This window comes from Malaya genurostris, chromosome 3 (assembly GCF_030247185.1).
Source record: "Malaya genurostris strain Urasoe2022 chromosome 3, Malgen_1.1, whole genome shotgun sequence".
Classification (NCBI taxonomy): Eukaryota; Metazoa; Arthropoda; class Insecta; order Diptera; family Culicidae; genus Malaya; species Malaya genurostris.
In genome coordinates, this window is record NC_080572.1 from 255405824 (window position 1) to 255425508 (window position 19685).

The 19685-nt window shown below is 36.1% G+C and overlaps 1 protein-coding gene across 3 annotated transcripts in view; it reads left to right on the forward strand.

Annotated features, from left to right (window-relative positions):
• The window catches only part of LOC131438667 (diacylglycerol kinase 1), a 332489-nt gene that overhangs the window by 128516 nt on the left and 184288 nt on the right, over positions 1–19685 (forward strand). The window lies entirely within an intron of this gene.

The following is a 19685-nucleotide window of genomic DNA, read 5'->3' on the forward strand; positions in this document are numbered from 1 at the left end:
GAGCAATACTGATCCGATAGCCGAAGTAGAGCCACCAATTTAGTCCAGAGCGGTACTGGAAAACGAATTCACACAGGAAACCCGAAGCATAATTGAGCGAGATGAATAATGTTCATTGTTTACGATTTGTCATTTGTCCAGAGAATGTAGCGAAATATGTGTAAGAATTTACTATGATAGATATAAGTATTGGTAAGGCAGTAGTTAATACGCTATACTAGGTAGTACAGATTTTGAAATATTGTATTTCAAGGTGGGGGCGATGTTTGAATTCGACGTTTTTTGCTTTCTACCGAAGAAGCCCGAACCCCAAGTAGGCATGTGTAGGTAGACTTAGTAAAGCTAGTTAGCAGAAATGTCAGATGAAAGGTAGCGAAAGAATTCAATTGAAATAAACCAGCGCCGCGAACGGACCGTTGTGCTATAAGAGAACGCTATCCTAATAAAGTTTTTCGGTTAAGGGTGACTTCCATCATAATTCCGATTCTTATTTCACTGGTTCCCGAAATATTTCGTTTTATGAAGTTCAGAATCGTACAGAGCAGTTTCGTGAGTTACATGCTGCTCTTTAATTCTACTGTCGCATAAAGATGATGAATGCCGCACATCGCAGCTGGGATTGTTAAGACATGACGCGATAGGGTCCAACATCATCTTCCATTATACAACACGATTTAGTGAGAAACTTCGTGTAAAATATTCGGACGCGGATGTTTTGATAAGGTTGAGTCTTTTTGCATCCTGTAAACATGTAAACACGTAAACATTGTTTTATGCACAACACTGTTGGATACCTTGGCCGTTTAAGTGACAGCTCAAATTGACATGTTTAGACAATCCTTGGGCTGTTGCATCATTTTCCTGTCCATTGGATCACTTTTACGACTACTCCCTTCCTCTTCTCGGGCACTCAAATATCTTTGGAGGTTTTTACCACAGTTTTTTTCTAATTCCTTGCTTTTTAGCGATTCATCGGTAGGTCGCCTCTGGATTTTGATTGTAAGTACTCAACATTTTTTCTCGAACAATTTCTGGTTTCGACGGCATGGCCGAAACTACTGTATGGATATCTATTAAACTTGACAGATGTAAACAATACACTATGATTAAGATTTACTCAAATTTACAGTTTCAGAAGATGTTCGGTGTGCCATTTTTATCGAATACACACATTATCTACTTTTGATTTGTATACGGAGAACCCTTCGATCATAAAATTGCGATATCGCAATTTTTGATTTTTGCGATAGTTGATGTAACTAATTTCTTTTTGATTCAACCAATATGGTTTTCGATTGGCATATATTCAAGTAGTTGAAAAATATGTTGTTTTGAATGCTGTCAAATGCCGGAGACAGTTGAAAGCAAAACAATAATCGCAATGCAAAATCAACAACTATTTTTAGTTGAAATCTGTTCGCGTCGCTTCTAAAATGTCAATGAAAACAACATTGATGATTAAAGCGTTTGGTGAAATTGTGTCCATTCGATTTGAGAAATTTATGATTCCATAACAAGTGTTTATCTAACAGCGGTGTTGTGATAAAGCTAACCTTGTTTAAGATGAAAAAGATTTGGTGACAAATTAGAAAATGTTAATGAATGATCATCTCGTAATCTTTCAGGTATGCGCAAAAAATTTATGCTTCAAATTCGATCATTGATTTACTTTCAGCAGACTGTTTTACTTCCAGCTGTTTGATACCGATGATGATGTTCATGCATTAGCAATAAAACGCTTTTTGACATGAATTTAATTTATAAAAGTAACAGGAGCGGAGGGTTTCAAACACTCAGAACGCGCTGCGATTGAATGGCGCGTTTGAATTGCTGTCGCAAAATTCCAATTCCCAGCGGTTGATGCACCCAAGCTCATATAAATTGACTAAAATTATCAGTGCATAACTTTAGTTCAACCGTTTGAAGACATCATCTTTCAATACTCATTTTAGGTAAATTTAATAATTTCGCTAATTTACTCGCCCCTCCGTGCACTTTTGCTGATTGAAAATGTTTTTCTAAATCAATGATTTCCGATCGAATCAGAAGTATTTTTTTGTAGAATTTAGATCTTTACTGATCTCGATTTGAAATGATCATGATCATACAAAAATCAAAATCACTTAGAGATCAGATCAGTTCTGATTTCCGTAATGATAATTTATTCCTTGGATAAGATCACTTGAAATCAGCAGTGATCGGTGGTTTTCCCAGCCCTACTGATATTACATGTCAATATAAAATACTGTTCATATTTTAACAACGATATTTATTTCATGAATCTCAACACACCGAACTTATTTCAAATAAATCGTGACGTGTGTCAGTCAGTATATTTTGATTATTTTCGCAAATCAATAACATTGTTCGAGTTGATTCGACTATTTGCAATGTCTAAAACAAATAAAACCGATTTATTTTTCAACTAACAGAATTTTGTTTTAATAACAACACCAGTTATTTCAACTAAAATATTTGTTGAAATTGAAAGGTATGTGTCCTCACTAATTGACAGCATTTTTTTTTCAAACAGTTAAATTAGTTGTTTTAACCATCGTTTCTGCTAATCGAAAAACAAAAATGACAGTTTTGTTAAAACAACAATCGATTAGTTGTACCAAATTTTAACCAATCGAATTCAGAAAATCAACTAATATTCTGGTTGAAATGGGATCGCAGGTGGTTCTGTGTACCAAGAAAGGATCTGCATGCTAATTACGTAGTTGAATTGTTAAATTGAGCATCGCAAAGGAACATCAACAAGGCTTCTATTTCACTCACCGTTATTCGAACGCCACCGTGTTTGAATCCAATACAGATTGACCTTAGTCGCAGAAGCCTCTGTACTGGAGCTTTTTGTTTGATTAATCTGCTCCGAGCTCCCAATCCAAGGCGAGGAACCACCGTACGCTCGGGCTTCCTTTTTAGCTTCTGCTTAGCTTACGGTCGTGTGCACCATCGTGCGACTGAAATCTGACTTCCGTTCGTTGGTATATTCATCACTAGGTGGCTTAAATTAGACAATTTTTCAATGCTTTAACTAGAAAAAAACGAGACCCATTTTCACACTGTCAACGCTACCAGGGATAATTGAGGTTATGCAAACCTTGCAACAACAAATGCTTATTTTTTTTTCAACTTGTTTATCACATTCTAACCAGTCAAGAAGAGAAAAATTAGCGTCGTGTTTCTTCAGGAAAAACAGTGAAGTTTTGCTTTTTTCATATAAAAAGAATATGCAATCACTGTGAAAACCGAACTTTTTCATATACCATTCAAATCATCTCGTTGGGTCGCTAAATGTATGTGTGTTTGCGACAAAAATATGCACTTGATTTTCTCAGAGATGGATGAAATGAACCGATTTTCACAAACTGTGACCCTTTTCCGTAGGACGTCATTACATTCGAATCCGACTTCCGGTCCCGGATTAATGGACTATTCCCACCTTCCCGGTCAGTTTCAGTGCCAGCACAGTTCGGGGCATGGACGATAATATTCATTCACACGTTTCAATGCGTGTATTCACACTTTTCCGGTACCGTTTCGCGTTAGTACTGAACCGGACAAGTGTGAATACATGCATTGAATCGTGTGAAAGAATATTACCGTCCGTGCACGGAACTGTGCGGGCACTGAATCTGATCAGAAACGTATGTCCAATCCATTGCAAGGTGAAATGTGTTAAAAATTACAAATCGTCATTTAGAGCGACGATGCAAAAAAGTGAGAAATTCTTATAAATTGGGCTCAAAACTATTTCAATTTACAGGTTTTGTCAGTTGCTACACGGAACCACCCGCGATCCCATTTCAACCAGAATATTAGTTGATTTTCTGAATTCGATTGGTTAAAATTTGGTACAACTATTCGATTGTTGTTTTAACAAAACTGTCATTTTTCTTTTTGATTAGCAGAAACGATGGTTGAAACAACTAATTTAACTGTTTGAAAAAAAAAATGCTGTCAATTAGTGAGGACACATACCTTTCAATTTCAACAAATATTTTAGTTGAAATAACTGGTGTTGTTATTGAAACAGAATTCTATTAGTTGAAAAAAATCGGTTTTATTTGTTTTAGATATTGCAAATAGTTGAATCAACTCGAACAATGTTATTGATTTGCGAAAATAATCAAAATATACTTACTGATACACGTCATGATCTATTTGAAATAAGTTCGGTATGTTGAGATTCATGAAATTAATATCGTTGTTAAAATATGAACAGTATTTTAATTGACATGTAATATCATTAGGGCTGGGAAAACTACCGATCACTGCTGATTTCAAGTGATCTTAACCAAGGAATAAATTCTAAGTGATTTTGATTTTTGTATGATCATGATCGTGTCAAGTCGAGATCAGTAGAGATCCAAATTCTAAAAAAAACCTCTGATTCGATCGCAAATGATTGATGTAGAAAAACGTTTTTAATCGGCAAAAAGCGCCCGGAGGGGCGAGTAAATTAGCGAAATTATTAAATTTACCTAAAATGAGTATTGAAAAATGATGCTCTCAAACGATTGAACTAAAGTTATGCACAGATAATTTTAGTCAATTTATATGAGCTTGGGTGCATCAACCGCTGGGGACTGGAATTTTGCGACGGCAGTTCAAACGCGCCATTCAATCGCAGCGCGTTCTGTGTGTTTGAAACCCTTCGCTTCAGTTACTTTTATAAATTAAATTCATGTCAAAAAGTGTTTTATTGCTAATGCATGAATATCATCATCGGTATCAAACAGCTGGAAGTAAAACAGTCTGCTGGAAGTAAATCAATGATCGAATTTGAAGCATAAAGATTTTTATTTTTTGTCGGGTACGAGTTGGGTTTAGAAGAAAAATCAATCTCGGGTTCGGGAAATTTTTTTTATTTTTGATCGGGTACGGGTCGGGATCGGATTTGGAAAAAATGCTTACCCGACCATCTCTAATATATATAGAGTTTATCAAAGTTCTTGCTGGGAAAAATCAAGAACATTAAAAAAAACACGGAAGATTCCGTGGCTTCTACTAGCGACATAGAAATGGAATTACATACCATCTTCAGTAGCGGAATTTATCGGCATCTGTCTAATGTCAGTCTTGCGAAACACTCCCAGACATGCTGCTTAAAAAATATCCCCAGACAATGCCGCTTTGCTATCGATTCCGATAAATAAAGGAGTAACAAGATACGATTCTACATTCTGATAAATAATTCCGACGTAGAAACAATAAAGCAAACGATATAACTTATTCGTTTTAATCGAGTATCATTCGTACGTTGGAAACAGAGTCTTTGTTATAACAAGAGTCGTGTGAAGAGTCAAGCCCGAAAAAAAACAATCGAACCATCAAAGAAGCACCAAAAGAGTAATGAAAATATTCTGTTGTTGAAAAATTCGAATTGTAATATTATTCCGTTATAGCGTAACGGTACCCCCATTCATCTCAACTCCAGTAGTCATCTCACACACGAAAACCAGCAGAGTAGAGTGAGATCTGCTGTCTCTGTTCGATTTAGGCTGTGGACCACTTTGCGAATGATTTCAAGTTTTGATTAAAATTTGACATAACTATCGAATTATTTTTTTCGAGTAGTCAAATTTAACAAAAACTACGGACCAAATTCAAAGTTTGACGGATGGAAAGTTATTTTGAATTATTTTGCACTAAAAATGAAATAATAACAAGTTGTATATTGATTGCAATACAGAGAACGTAAGAACTTCGAGTTTGACAATGTATTGAAACTTCTTATTGTTTTGCCTTTCGCATATAGAAAGGTTATGCAATCACTGTGAAAACCGACTTTTGAACCGAGGCCCGGAGAGCCGAGTGTCATATACCATTCGACTCAGTTAGTCGAGTACGCAAAATGTCTGTGTGAGTATGTGTGCATGTGCGTATGTGTGTATGTAACGTTTTTTTGTACTAACTTTTCTCGGAGATGGCTGAACCGATTTTCACAAACTTAGATTCAAATGAAAGGTCTTGTGGTCCCATAAAAAATTCCTGAATATTATTTGGATCCGACATCCGGTTCGGGAGTTATGGGGTAAAATGTGCAAAAAAAGAAAATATGTGTACTAACTTTTCTCATAGATGGCGCGACCGATTTTCACAAACTTAGGTTCAAATGAAAGGTCCTGTGGTCCCATGCGTAATTCCTGAATTTCATGCGGATCTGACTTCCGGATCCGGAAATATATGGTAAAGTGGGTTAAAAATTGTATACCATCACTGAAAATGGGGAAAAACCTTAAAAAAAATTCTAAATCGACCTCAAATGTTTTCCAATTGATAGTTTTTATCAGTAGACGGTCAAACAAACCGATTTCGGTTATTCTTTTAAGAATCGAAGAATTATTTTGAAGAATACCACAGTATTATATATGATAGTATGATTGATATGAGAAAGGCATCATTGCACCACTAGGTGAATTAAAACAGGTTAAAACAGATTACTTTAAATATAAAAGAAATTACACAGAAGTAATTTTTACTCAAGATCCGAAATTATAATTGTTTTGAAAATGTTTTTATAATATTTTGGAAAATATTTATCGAACGGCCAGAAATAACCTACTCTCGAGCAGGGTTATTTTTGTTAACGACAAACTGCTCGACTGTCAAATTTTTACTAAAATTTAAAATAATTCTCGAAGTGGTTCACAGGCTTAGTGTTACTAGATATACTAAATAAATGGTCTAGATCAATTTTGTTTTCCAATAAGACGATACTACAAGCTCCAAAGCGAGCAAAGTAATGTACCATTTGTGTTGCAAGTTAATTTAGTTATATCGTTTTTAACTTTGGAAGTCGTTCACCGGAGGTTTCATTAATTCTCAGTTATGGCAGATACGCAAGTGACAATCAGATACAATATTTTTCACATGTCTTTACGAGATGAAGAATAGGAAACAAAATGGGTTTTCTACGTAAAGAGATTCAAAAGAACAATTTTACTAGAAAGGCGCTGCCTCTGAGGTGTATTTTTCGCAAATTTGCACTTCCGCAATGGTAGACATTTACTTTTGTCGAATCTGTCTTGCGTAAGCTGATGAAACATTATTGTGTCTGCATTGGCTGGTTTTCGTAATTTATTAACCCCCTCCCCCAAACAGCTATGTGGTATAGCAGCAGTATTGCACTATTTTCGAACTATTTTTTCTGCGGTATGGCTTCTAGGAACAAAAGCAAAAATATTGTATTACATTTTATCACAATTCGTTGCTAGAAAGTTGAGTAATCGGCAAAATAATATTGAGATTCTACTATTAGAAGTACAAATGGCACGGTCCGTTTTTGAAAAATGGCTCTTGGTCTGGAATATTGAATAGTAACTGCTGACATTGAAGAGGTTAGACATTTGCCATTAATATTCAGTTCATATTGCTTCGAGTTTTTTTTCAGTCTTGTTTTCCACTGTGTTGATTATGAGCAATTTTTCGTTTACTAATGTCGTTTTCGTTTTTAAATTGCACTACACCGGTGTAGCGAAAGTTGCACCTAAACCGTTCGTTTTTACCAATTGCACTACACCAGTGCTACACTGTTTCTGCACCGATACCTCTGGTGTAGCACTCATCAAAAGTTTGGTGTAGCTCTGTGCAATGGAATCGTTAATTGTAGTCAATGGTTACTGTTTATGTTTTCGTCATTTTTGTTCGTTTATTCATGCCTCAGTGTAGCACTGCACCGGTGTAGTGCAAATTAAAAACGAAAACGCCATTAGTTTTCTGTTTCAATTGGAAGAAAAGTGCTGCTGAAGAGCATCAAATGCTTGTGGATGTTTATGGTGATAGTGCTTCAACTGATAAATCATGTAGGGAATGGTTTTGACGTTTCCAGAATGGAGATTCCAGCGTTGAAGACAGAATGATTCAAAAGCAGGGCAGTTGGGTGCTTTATGAACTGAATCCGAGAGACATTGGACGGCTATTTTTCACTTGTGAACAGCTGATTCAAAGGCAAAATAGAAAGGATTTTTCACATCGAATTGTTACTGGGGATGGAAAATGGATATTCTATGATAACCCCAAGAAGAAGAAAATACTACGTTATGCCCGGTCAATTGTTGCCTTCGAACTCAACATCAACACCAAAACCGAGTATTCATGGTTCGATGGTTTGGGTGCATCTGGTGGGACCAAAAGGATGTTGTGTACAACTAAGCTGCTACAACTAGGCGATACTATAACGGGCGATCTGTATAGGCTGCAATTGATGCGTTTGAGTCGTGCATTACGAGAAGAACGACCGGAACACAAGCAAAGACATGATAAAGTTATTCTCCTGCATGACGATGCTCAGCCTCATACCCAGAGATGCCAGGTCTGCAGATCAGTATGCAAGTCTGCAGATTTCTTATGAAGTGCTGTAGACATTTTTTGTTACAGACTTTTAAAAATCGAGTTTTTCTTAAACTTTCGTCAAAATTTACAGACTGTTTAATTGGCCGCGCTAATTTTTTGCTATAGAGAAATGAAAGTCCGCAGACACTTTTTCGGAGTCTTACAATTTTGTAGGAAGATATTCAGATATTTGAAATTTTCACATGACATCTCTGCTCATGTCGCAAAAGTCGTGAAAAAATATTTGGAAAAGCTCATGTGGGACATGTTTCTACATCCGCCGTATTCTCCTTACATTGCTCCTTCCGATTACTGGTTGTTCCGACGGATGCAACACGATCTGGCAGGTCATCTTAACTTACGTTTACCTTTGTCGCAGAAATCGAAAATTGGTTTCAAACTTGAATCACTTCAAAAGAAGAGACATTTTTTCGAGATGGAATTCGAAAATTGTCTGAGAGATGGGAAAAAGTAGTAACTAATGTTGTTGTGATACTCTGAATAATCTTTAAACTTTTGTTATTTTGAAATATATGCATTTATGGCCTAAAAAGAACGTTTACTCACAATAATATGATCTTTTCTGAAAGTTTCTCATTCATTTGGCTTCTTCAATATATGTTTCGACTCAGTCTTTACAAAAACTTAATGGCGACTTTACGTCAAACCAACTAAAAAAATTAATAAATCGGTAATTTAATAGTTGTTATCAAAACTTTGAAAAATATCTGTTCTGCTCAATTAAAAACTTGTGGAATACATCAATTTGTTTAATGAAGATTCAACTCATTACAATTAAGCAAGCAGCATGGATCGAGAAGCGTGTATATAACGAAACTAAAACGAAAAGTTCACAAAAATAGTCAAGTTTTCAGAAAAAATTACAAAACCATCGCTCAGTGACTGGAGCACCAGTTTGAGATATTTTCTCTTTGCGAGGCTCTTATACATCTCGGACTCTGGTTGGAAACTCCGCTAGCGCGATTAGCCCTAAAGGGTTTCGGGAAATCAATAACATTCCGAGTAGTACTTTTAGAACAATAAATTATGTTACGTAGGCTCACCGAACGACATTGCCTTAGAATTTCCTCTAGTGCTGTCAGAGTAAAATACCAATAAATTGTAAGTTTCATCAATTCAAATTAATTTGTGTTTCAAGCCAGATAATCACTCTTTGCTAACTAGGACAAACTTTGTCAACCGTAAAAGTCAATATTTTCGTACTTATCACAGAAAAAGGGTTCTATTGCTTACATTTTTTTCTATTCCCGTGAGATGAAGTTTTTTATCATGCTGAATATTTCAGAATTGAATATTTCTAACTCTCCCTTGTGCTTTCGGTCACCGTCACCATGGGTCACCATCACCCTGTCTTATTTCGTTTGGAATGACGACATGAAAGAAAATTGTCGGGAGGCATGAAATGGAGCTAAAAGAACTGCAAATCATGACATAGGTCACGGGTCATGATTTACGGTACGACGGGTATGTCCTTACGGATGGAAGATAATAAACCACTTCAGAGGTTTCCCACTGCTTACTTGTTGTCGGCAAATTAGGTAGACTTGGAAAATTATCAACATGACATCATATCACATTCGACCGCCATTCGTTTTAATGCATGTCATAATGTCAACTCATGTCAATAAGCTTATGTCAAGCGCTAGTAGACTGTGGTAGTGTTCATAATATTTATCAGCCACCGACTTAATAGCTTGCTGTTTCCGCCATGAACTGGACTCTTTAAAAATGATTTATTATCTTATAACTTTCACTATGATGCTTTAATTGTTCACAAACTACAAATTAATCATACGAATCTTTTGAAAACTGATCATTCCAACACGTCACCAGAACAAACCCCCAGAGATTTTCTGCAGTGCTTCTACTACCTATCCACTTCAATATCGATTGATGCTCTAAAACCCGAATGACAAGAACGATTACCAGACAATTTCCATCATCGCTTTCGATCCGCCAGCTTTTGCATGTTTATACGAGTCACGATGAACGAAACCGAAAATAGTATCGACCGAAACAATTAGCCATTTCCTGAAACTTGACCTTTTTCAATCAGCCAGGCGTCCGGCGTGCTCAGCAAGGTGACCTAATTTTCCGAGAATAACGAAGATATTACTGCACGTTTCGACCTGTTCGGTACTGAACCATAACGGAATTCTCTAGCCATAAAACAATATTGACACCATTCCAGAGAATGGTAGAAAGTCCTAGTGTGCGGATGTCTAGCGTAAACGATGCCTGCTATATTGAATTGTGTTCCAGCAAGAGCTATTAGGCAAGTATTTTATTTATCCGCATGGTATCTGTTTCATGAAAGTTTCGAAGCAAAGCAAACCGAACAATTTCCTTTGGGATCAAAAAATAATACCATATTTCCTATCTGTGTGGCGTTTCATCCCATTCTCATAAATCTTCGATCTATCATCAATCATATAGCGAACTGCAGAACGTAGTATATTTAATGTTCATAGCTGTAATAATATTATGAGAAACAATCCAATTGTTAAACCTGCAACATATAAAAATATCCAACGGACAATTCATAGCTTTTGAGTCTTTTGGCATGAACATAAAAAAGCTTCAATTTCATGATTAATATTTTATACCATTTTTCACAACGGCCCCTGATGTCAATAGTTGTCATATCAGGCCACAAATTCGGGTCACAATTTTCAGCAACGAGAAGCAATCGAACTATCAGTGTGTCAGCATATCGATACGACTCTGTTTGTGTACCAAGGATGTGTGCTGCATGAACAATACTAGATAAGAGTAACAGTTGCTCGGAATTAAGTTTTGAGGTTGCTGTAAATAGTCCAATTTCTAGCCGCTTGTATCCTTCAGATATACTCAGTCGCTTCTCAGCACTTGAGCAGAGCTCGGAAAAGTAAAAAGTACAGCAAAACGCCGGTACTGCTACCGATTCGGAACTTGGTCTCCTGTTTCGAAAGACTTCACAGACACAGATTGCTAACGCTCCGGACAGTTGTATAATCCTTCCGATGCTTTCTGGTTAGGCTTCGTACATACGGCATTTTGTGATAAAATTATCTTGCATTGTATATTCTAGAGTTAACAGTCTGTGTTTATCTGTTTCAATGTGCGCAATGTCCATGAAACAAGTTAACTATGTTATTGGCAACAAGTTTGAAGCAAAGTCCAACTTTGTTTTGACTCTAACTGCTGTCAAATGTATGGATGTGACAGAGCTTGGAGTTGGAACCGGGTAAGTTTTGATTCCGCACGAAAACGACATAAGAGCCATAGCTGTATATTTTTGTTTGGATTTAGAACTAAGCTTCATTTAGTAGTGCAAGTGCGCAGACCGCTCAAAAGGTTCCAGAACTATTGGCATGAGAACACCACAACTAATTTTGGCTTATTTTGTTCAAATATAGTTTTTTACCTTTTTCACATAGAAAGGGTATACAATCGCTGTGAAAACCGACTTTTTAACCGAGGCCCGGAGGGTCGAATGTCATATACCATTCGATTCAGCAGGATGAACTGATTAAATGTCTGTGTGAGTGACAAATATTGTCGCTCATTGTAGATGGCTGAGCCGATTTTTACAAACTAAGATTAAAAAAGAAGGTCTTATGGTCCCATAAAAAGTTTCTGAACTCCATTTGGATACGACTTCCCGTTCCAGAATTACGGGGTGACATGCACCAAAAAAGTGAAAAAAATATCATTCAATTTTTTTCCAATAATCAGACTGATTTTCACATACTTTTTTTTCACTTCATTCCACTGAAAGGTCTTTCTGTCTCAAAGACCTTGCGAAATTCCCAAATTTAATTTGGATATCCGATTCCGGAATTGCAGAGTGATATGCACCAAAAATGTCAAAGATGTAAGAGCAAAACTTCAAATTGACTAATATCTCTAGTTTGCAGATCTAGATGGTCCAGAGTCACAAACTCATCAGATTTTCATAAAATCAATCTCAAATTAACAGGTTTAATAGTCCCATAAAAATATCCATGTTCGACTTTCGGTTCTAACATTACAAGGTTTCAAAATTACAAACTGTCATAGAAAATCGTAAAATATCATTTAAGTTGTGCTCCAAATTGTTCCGATATTCATGTCATGTTATTTATGGCTATACGAACTGTATTAAGTTACACTGAACCCATCATTTGTATTAAACTGCCAAATAAATCAAGGGTGTAGAACATTTTGAAAATTCTTTTAAATTGAGCTTGAAGCTGTTACTGGCTAAATGTATTTCATTCTAAATTCGTAACTCCAATTTGCTTCTCGAATATCACTTCGAACCTTCCAAATCACGTGATAACCAACAATATCCAATTATTCCATTTAAATGAATGGAATTGAAGAATGCTGCCATTGAAATACTAGCAATTTCCAAACTATTAACTTTATTCGAAGAAATGTTTATTTAATAATTAGTAACAACAACAAACTTAGGTAACGGATTGCATAAGAACCCAGGTTGGAGTCTTGTCTCTGAGCGTATCTTTTTCTGCGAGCTTCTTATTCATTTGGCTTTTATAATTCATGTTTCTACTTAGTCATTGAAAAAACTGAGCTTAACCTCGTTGATCAAGTTCGAGGATAAAATCGCTGTCAATTCTAGTTCCGGAGCTAAAATTGGTATAAGTGACGTAACAGAATTAACACTGTCTCCTTTTCCTTTTGTCTCGGAGATGGATCATCCGAGACTAATATTGGAGTGTAGATCAAGTTCGAAGATCATATGCTTGACATTTCAGTTTTCGGAGATATAGTAGAAGTGGCGTAAAAGACAAACCGTTCATTTTTCCTGCTCTCTTTTTTTCTCGGAACTGTTTTCAACAATCTTCAGAAGCTACTGGTAAATCATTTGAAAGCTACTTTAAGATCATCAATCAAATTCGAAAATCAAATGGCTGACATTACCGCTTTCGGAGATAAAATCGTATAAGTGACGTAACCGACAAATCGTTTTTTATTATCCAAAATTTTGTTTTTTTCAGAAAGTGATCAAGTATCAAATTCAAATGTATTGATGCTGATACTTTTGGTTTCCGGAATGTTGCCGAATATGCAACGTAAGCTCAATCAGAATATCGTTATGTCAAAAATCAGCCCTAATTGTGTCAAAAACGAATTTATTGAAAAAAAATGTTTTAATGAAATCATTTGAATGGCAAGAGAAAGGCAGAATTTCACTACTAGATGGATGACAAAGAGGTTTTATATGTTCTTAGAGGAGCTGACAAATACTGATTTATAAATTTGTTTGCAAGTTATTGACATCCATACAAATATCCTACCTTACAACTTCGTTACATTTCTTCAACAGTCATAACAATTTACCATTAGGCTCTATTACTCAAACATTCTTACTTTGCTTATTCGATTTATACAAAACATTATAACAAACATTTTTTGCCTTTCTCATATGCAAAGGGTATGCAATCATAGTCTTATAAACATTTAGGGGTTTTTGGTTTGTACGTAAAGTACATATTTAGTTTCGATTTCTTCGCGTTTCGCCTTCGGCTCATCAGTGCTTAAAGCAGTTCAAATTGAACCGTCATCTCCGCATAATAGTTCAATTTGAATTTTTAAACTTTTTGGAATTTTTTTTCGTACAAAAGTGTACTACAAAAATGTCATTTTTCCAGTTGAGTGATTTGAAATTAGCACTAGACCATGACCAAGCAAAATATTCAGATTTAACGCATGGTAAAAAAAATCATCGTCAATGATCACATTAAAGAAATCCAGGATATATGAAGTGTGTAAATCTTCTCATAAACAAGAATTCTAAGCTCTGTCTTGAGGACAAATTAACTGTCTGTCTGACTGTCTTGAGGACAAACAAACAAATATTAGGACCTGCCATGTTTTATTCAGTACCAACTCAATCCAATAATTATTCCTACAAGAAGAAAATTCTTCAAAGGATTCATAATAAAGTTCTGAAAACGATCTGGAAGTGTCCTCCCTGGTCTATTACAAATCAGTAGCACAGATTCACAAATATAGAGCCAAACCAGATTCACAAATATAGAAGCCAACCTTCGAAACGTTGGCCGTTAATATGAAATAAATATTTTAAAAGCAACAAATGACCAAAAAAAGCCATCTTTTAATTCAATCATCAAATGTGGTCGTACCCGTTCTCATTAAAACATAGTAAACATTGAGTTCTTGGCTTATCAGCGTATATCTTGGATTTCAAAAAGCCCCACAAAAAAGTCTGGTGATGTCAAATCGGGTGATTTCGGGGGTCAGCCCAAATCACCGATTTTCGATATGACTCGTACGGGGAGCAATGGTCGTAACAAATCGATTGTTAATCGAGCTAAATGGCATGTTGCACCGTCCTGTTGAAACCAGTAGCCATTCAAACGATTTGGATGGATTTTCACGAACAATGGATGGATAATCACCTAGTTCATGTGCCATTTGAATTTTGTCCGGAAACATCTTCAAATCGATACGAATTATGCATCGGAGAATGGTCCGAACGATCCCTAACTCCTGAGGACGACGGCGAGACGGTGCTGTCGGCTTCTCCTCAACACTGGCTCGTACGGTTTCAATATTCTCATCGGAACGTCTTGTTCGTTATCTGGATGCATGACTGGCGATATTAACATTACACAGATTGTAGTATAAACGCCTTAAGCGTTATAACCGGGAGCACTTCTCACTTCATTTTTCGAACGAAATGCATGTTTGGTTTTCACAATTGAGAAATTATTTTAAGTGTAAAGCGGAACAATTTCAGCGCGTTCTATAGGTGTGAGAAATTGTCTTGGAATGACGCTTTCAACGCGGTATGTCATTAATCGATTAATCGATGCTTTCACTTGAAATGGCCCACCCTGTATTATGAACCTAGTTCGACAAAAAATAATGCAGTCTTCTATTGAATCCATTTGCTGTTTATAATTACCTCTAATCTTGCAGAACTGATTGGAAGCGTTGGGAAATTTTACTACCAGAAGTTTTCCCATGAACAGCAGTACTCACTATTCTATTGAAAAATTGTTCCATTTGTTTTCCTCTTCACGAATTTGTCTTCAAAAGCAACCTTGCAGTAACCAAGTTCTAGTAATTAGAAAGTGAATAATTGAGCGTACATCACTCTGAGATACTAATAAAAGTAAAAACGCCAGGTGTTAGCATTAATTAGAATCCCTGGCCAGATTGCCATCATGTCGTCATTGGAATTTTGCGTTCCTGAAACAGTTCATTTATTATTTAATTCCCAGATTTCTTTGCTGTCCAATTTTAACTTTCAGACGAAGGCTAACAGGGACGGAGGAAGCATAAGCCTTTCGTTTTTGTACAACCACAAATAGTCAGTGTTCTGCGAACCAAGGGTCCATTAGTAAATTACGTAAATTTTTGACGATTTAAGCTTTAGCTTTACGTCGACATAGTGGCTAACTAACAGCGAAAATGTTTTCTTGGGGTTCAGGATTATGTTTATTTAGTAGCATTTTTTCTCAGTGAAAATCTACATATGTCTAGCACATCTATAGTCGAAAAAAAATTCATAAAATCATATCATCATTAGATAAAACCAGAGTTGCAATTTGTCACTCATGTCAAATGGCTGTCAAATTGACAGACTGACTAAAATCATCGTCAACTGTAATCGATACGGTGAAAGTGACTGTCAAATGAGATACTCATAGATAGTTCTATGAAGTATACTCAGTTAAAGACAGGCGACTTTTTTGTTTTCTCTCTCTTTCTCCATTCTTCTCAAGGAGGCACTCGCCTTGGGCGCAACGTTTTTTTGGGGGCCGCAAACTACTCCTTGGCACCTTTCTTTTTTTGCTCGCCCAAGTTCATCTTTACGGAGCTGGAGATTTTTTTTGCTCACTAAACCAACGATAGGGGCGGGAAATTTCTTATTTTGCCCCGGGCGCCAAATTTCCTCGGTACGCCACTGCTTTCGATATACGCTGCTTCCAACTTGGTGTTGTTCCGGAACTGTGTCCTGTGGGTGGTGGAATTGGCAAACGCGCATGCACGGATAGCATCAGATTGCCGGTTCGAGTCCTGTATCTGAACTTTTTTTTTTTTCTCAAAATGTCTTTTCATTCATCTTTTCGCTTTACTTTGTCGCTTACGCACTTCTATCAAAAAAAATCGTACGGTATTGAATGTACGAAAAATTTGTACGGTATTGAATGTACGAATGAGATGGGTTCATAGACTGAAATCAATAAAAAACGTGATTAATCCACCTAGCAGTGAGATGATACCTTTTTTTGTCAATCCGCATGTGTTATTTGCATGGATATACTTAGGTGTTTTAGTTCTCATGACATTATTTTAATTATCGTCGTTTTTAACGGCAAATTGAGATTTTAATCACTTATTACCCTGTAATGTCGAAACTGCAAATCGTATCGAATTTCAATCTTAACGTGTGACAATCGATTGAACATTCCATGGGATGTCGAAGTAAGTTCCACTTTAGAGTTTTTAGACATTATTTATGGTACTTTCAAAGCCGGTATTCAGGAGCTAGCATCACCAAAACTAATTCGAATGGCCCTAAATTAATACGCCAAACAATTTACATCTTCTATATTCTTATGAATTTTAAAAACTCATCATCTGTAATTCCAGAATCGGATCAAATTCACCAATTTTGTATGGGACCTTAAGTCCTTTAATTTGAATTTTTGTTTTTGAAGTTCGATTTTTCCTTTTTGAGAAAACGATTGAGCTTTGAGAAACGATTCGATTCTGGAACCGGAGTTCTAAAATCGGTGTGGAGTGTGTAGACATCTTTGAGAAATTATAGTGCAAATTAAAATTTGAGGGTACATTCCGAATCCAAAAACGAATACCGCTTAAACTGAAATAAATTTATTTGGTAATCGACTATCCAAATCTGCAAACCCGATAAACCTGATTAATTTATGTGAAATGGACATTTTCATACTAATCACCCTGTATCTTCTAAACCGGAAGTAGGATCTGACTAAACAGTAAAAGGTTTTATAGGATTTTAAGACCTCTCATTTGAATCATAGATGATACTTAGATTTCATTTGAATCTAAATCGGTTCAGCCATCTAGTAGAAAAATGAATTGCATTATTTTAATTTCGTTTCACATATCATCCTGTGGTTCCTCAATCAGAAGTCGCATCAAAACGTAATTCAAGAACCTTGTTTGGGAGTATACGACTTTTCATATGAATCTGAGTTTGTAGAAAACTGTTTAGCCATCTCCGAGAAAATTGAGTGAAATTATTTGTCACACACGCATTTGCTGATTTCGACGAACTGAGTCGTATGGTATATGGAAGTTATATTCTTCCAGCATTTATTGCTGTAAGTAGTTTAAATCAATATAATTATGGAATTACTTTCAACTCGGAAATGCTGCCATCTTTGCCATCATCTGGTTTACATATGCCATATTCGAACGATTATGTTGCCAAAAACGAACCGTGCTAAAATCGGTTCGAGGCAAATTGTCATGAAAAAGGATGCTGTACACAGTATTTTTGGTACTTAGAAACAATTGTATGTAACAGTATAAAAAATCGTGTTTCACGTTGCTTCCAAGCATTGCTTTGTCATACAGTGCTAAAAACTCCTACTGCTAGAATAGGGGAAAAAGTCGCTTATACAAAAATGTCGATATCTCCGTTGAAAATGGACGGATTTTACCAATATATGGCTTGTTGGATAGCTATTGCCGTGTGGAATCTAAGTATAGAAATATATTCTGCTTTCAAGGTCAAGTGTGACGGATACTGTCAAAAAACTGAAAATTTTGACATAAAACTTCGTATAACTCAAAAAGTGAACATCCGATCTTGAAACCATTCAATAGCTTTCAGGGTGACGGGGAGACCTTTCATTTGCGACTAGTTTGATCAAAATCGGTCCAGCCATCTCTGAGACCTCTTAGTTGACAACACACATACAGACACACACATACACACACGGACATTTGCTCAGTTCGTCGAGCTGAATCGATTGGTATATGACACTCGGCCCCCCGGTCCTCGGAAAAATTTTCTAAAGTTTGAGCGAATTCCATACCTATTTTTTATATTTATAAAAAAAGGTAAAACCTATTTTAATCCACCTAGTGGTGAAATGATGCCTTTCTTATATCACTCATAACATCATAAACTGTGTAATTCGCAAAAATAACTGTTCATTGAATAGAAATAGGACTTAATCTAACAAACTCTACAAATCCCGTTTACCCTGTAGCTCCGGACTCGGACATCACTACACCACCGGTATGGTATTATTGCATTACCGCCTGTGAAAATTGCATATGCTTTCAAATAAATTTCAATTTTTTTCCATAAATACGTTTATTTCTTAAGGCAATTTACATAAGTTTTTCTTCGCCGTATCATCACTTTTACATAGAATTCTTAACCTAATATAATACTAATACAGTCACAGCGATTTGAGTTTAATAAATCATATTCCTCTTATATTTTAAATATCATATTAGCTATTTCGTTATTTATTATTAAATCTACTTAAGAACATTATTTGAAATAAATTTCAATTCATTGACATTCTTTTATTCTTTCGGCCGCACTTATCATAGAATAGATGAAATTTTCTATCAACCGCAGAACCGTCATTTGCAAATATCACACGCTAGTAACAGACATCCGTAACTGTTTTTTTTTTTATAGAGTGAAATAGAACAAAGCATGAATCGTTCGTTCTTCCACGTTGCACGTGCCAGTGTTGTACATATTGTCATTCTATATGGCGATTTGAAAACTTTGACATTCATCGCCCTGTAACTGCGGAAAAGGAGGTCTCATCCGGATGAAATTTCACAGTAGCTTTAAAGATAATATGAGCTTTAATTAAAATCAAGATTTGTGAAAATTGGTTCAAGCATCGCAGAAAAATCGAAGTGAGTTCTATTTTTGGAGTTTTTCTTCACCACTTTCGATGCTTCCGGAACAGGAAAAGAGGGGACCAGTAGTACCGAATTAAGTTTTTATGCCCACAAACTAGCAAGCTCTGCAAGCTAGAAGAATTTATCGGACAGTTTTATGGGATTTGTACCTGTTTTTAACCATCGTTCGTAAAAAATACTCTTGAAATTGGTAAAGTTCCAGAGCCGGAAGTCGGATCCGGATAAAATGTTCTAAAAATTTTTAGGAAACTATAAGACCTTCCATTCGAATTTTAGTTTGTGAAAATCAGTTGAGCCGTTTCAGAGAAAAAGAGAACACAGAATACCATCGGGACAAATTCTGCTATACTCTGGCCTACGAGGCGTACACGCTCCCCGGCACCATGGAGTTGGCTTCCTACTGAGCGCCCAGGAACACT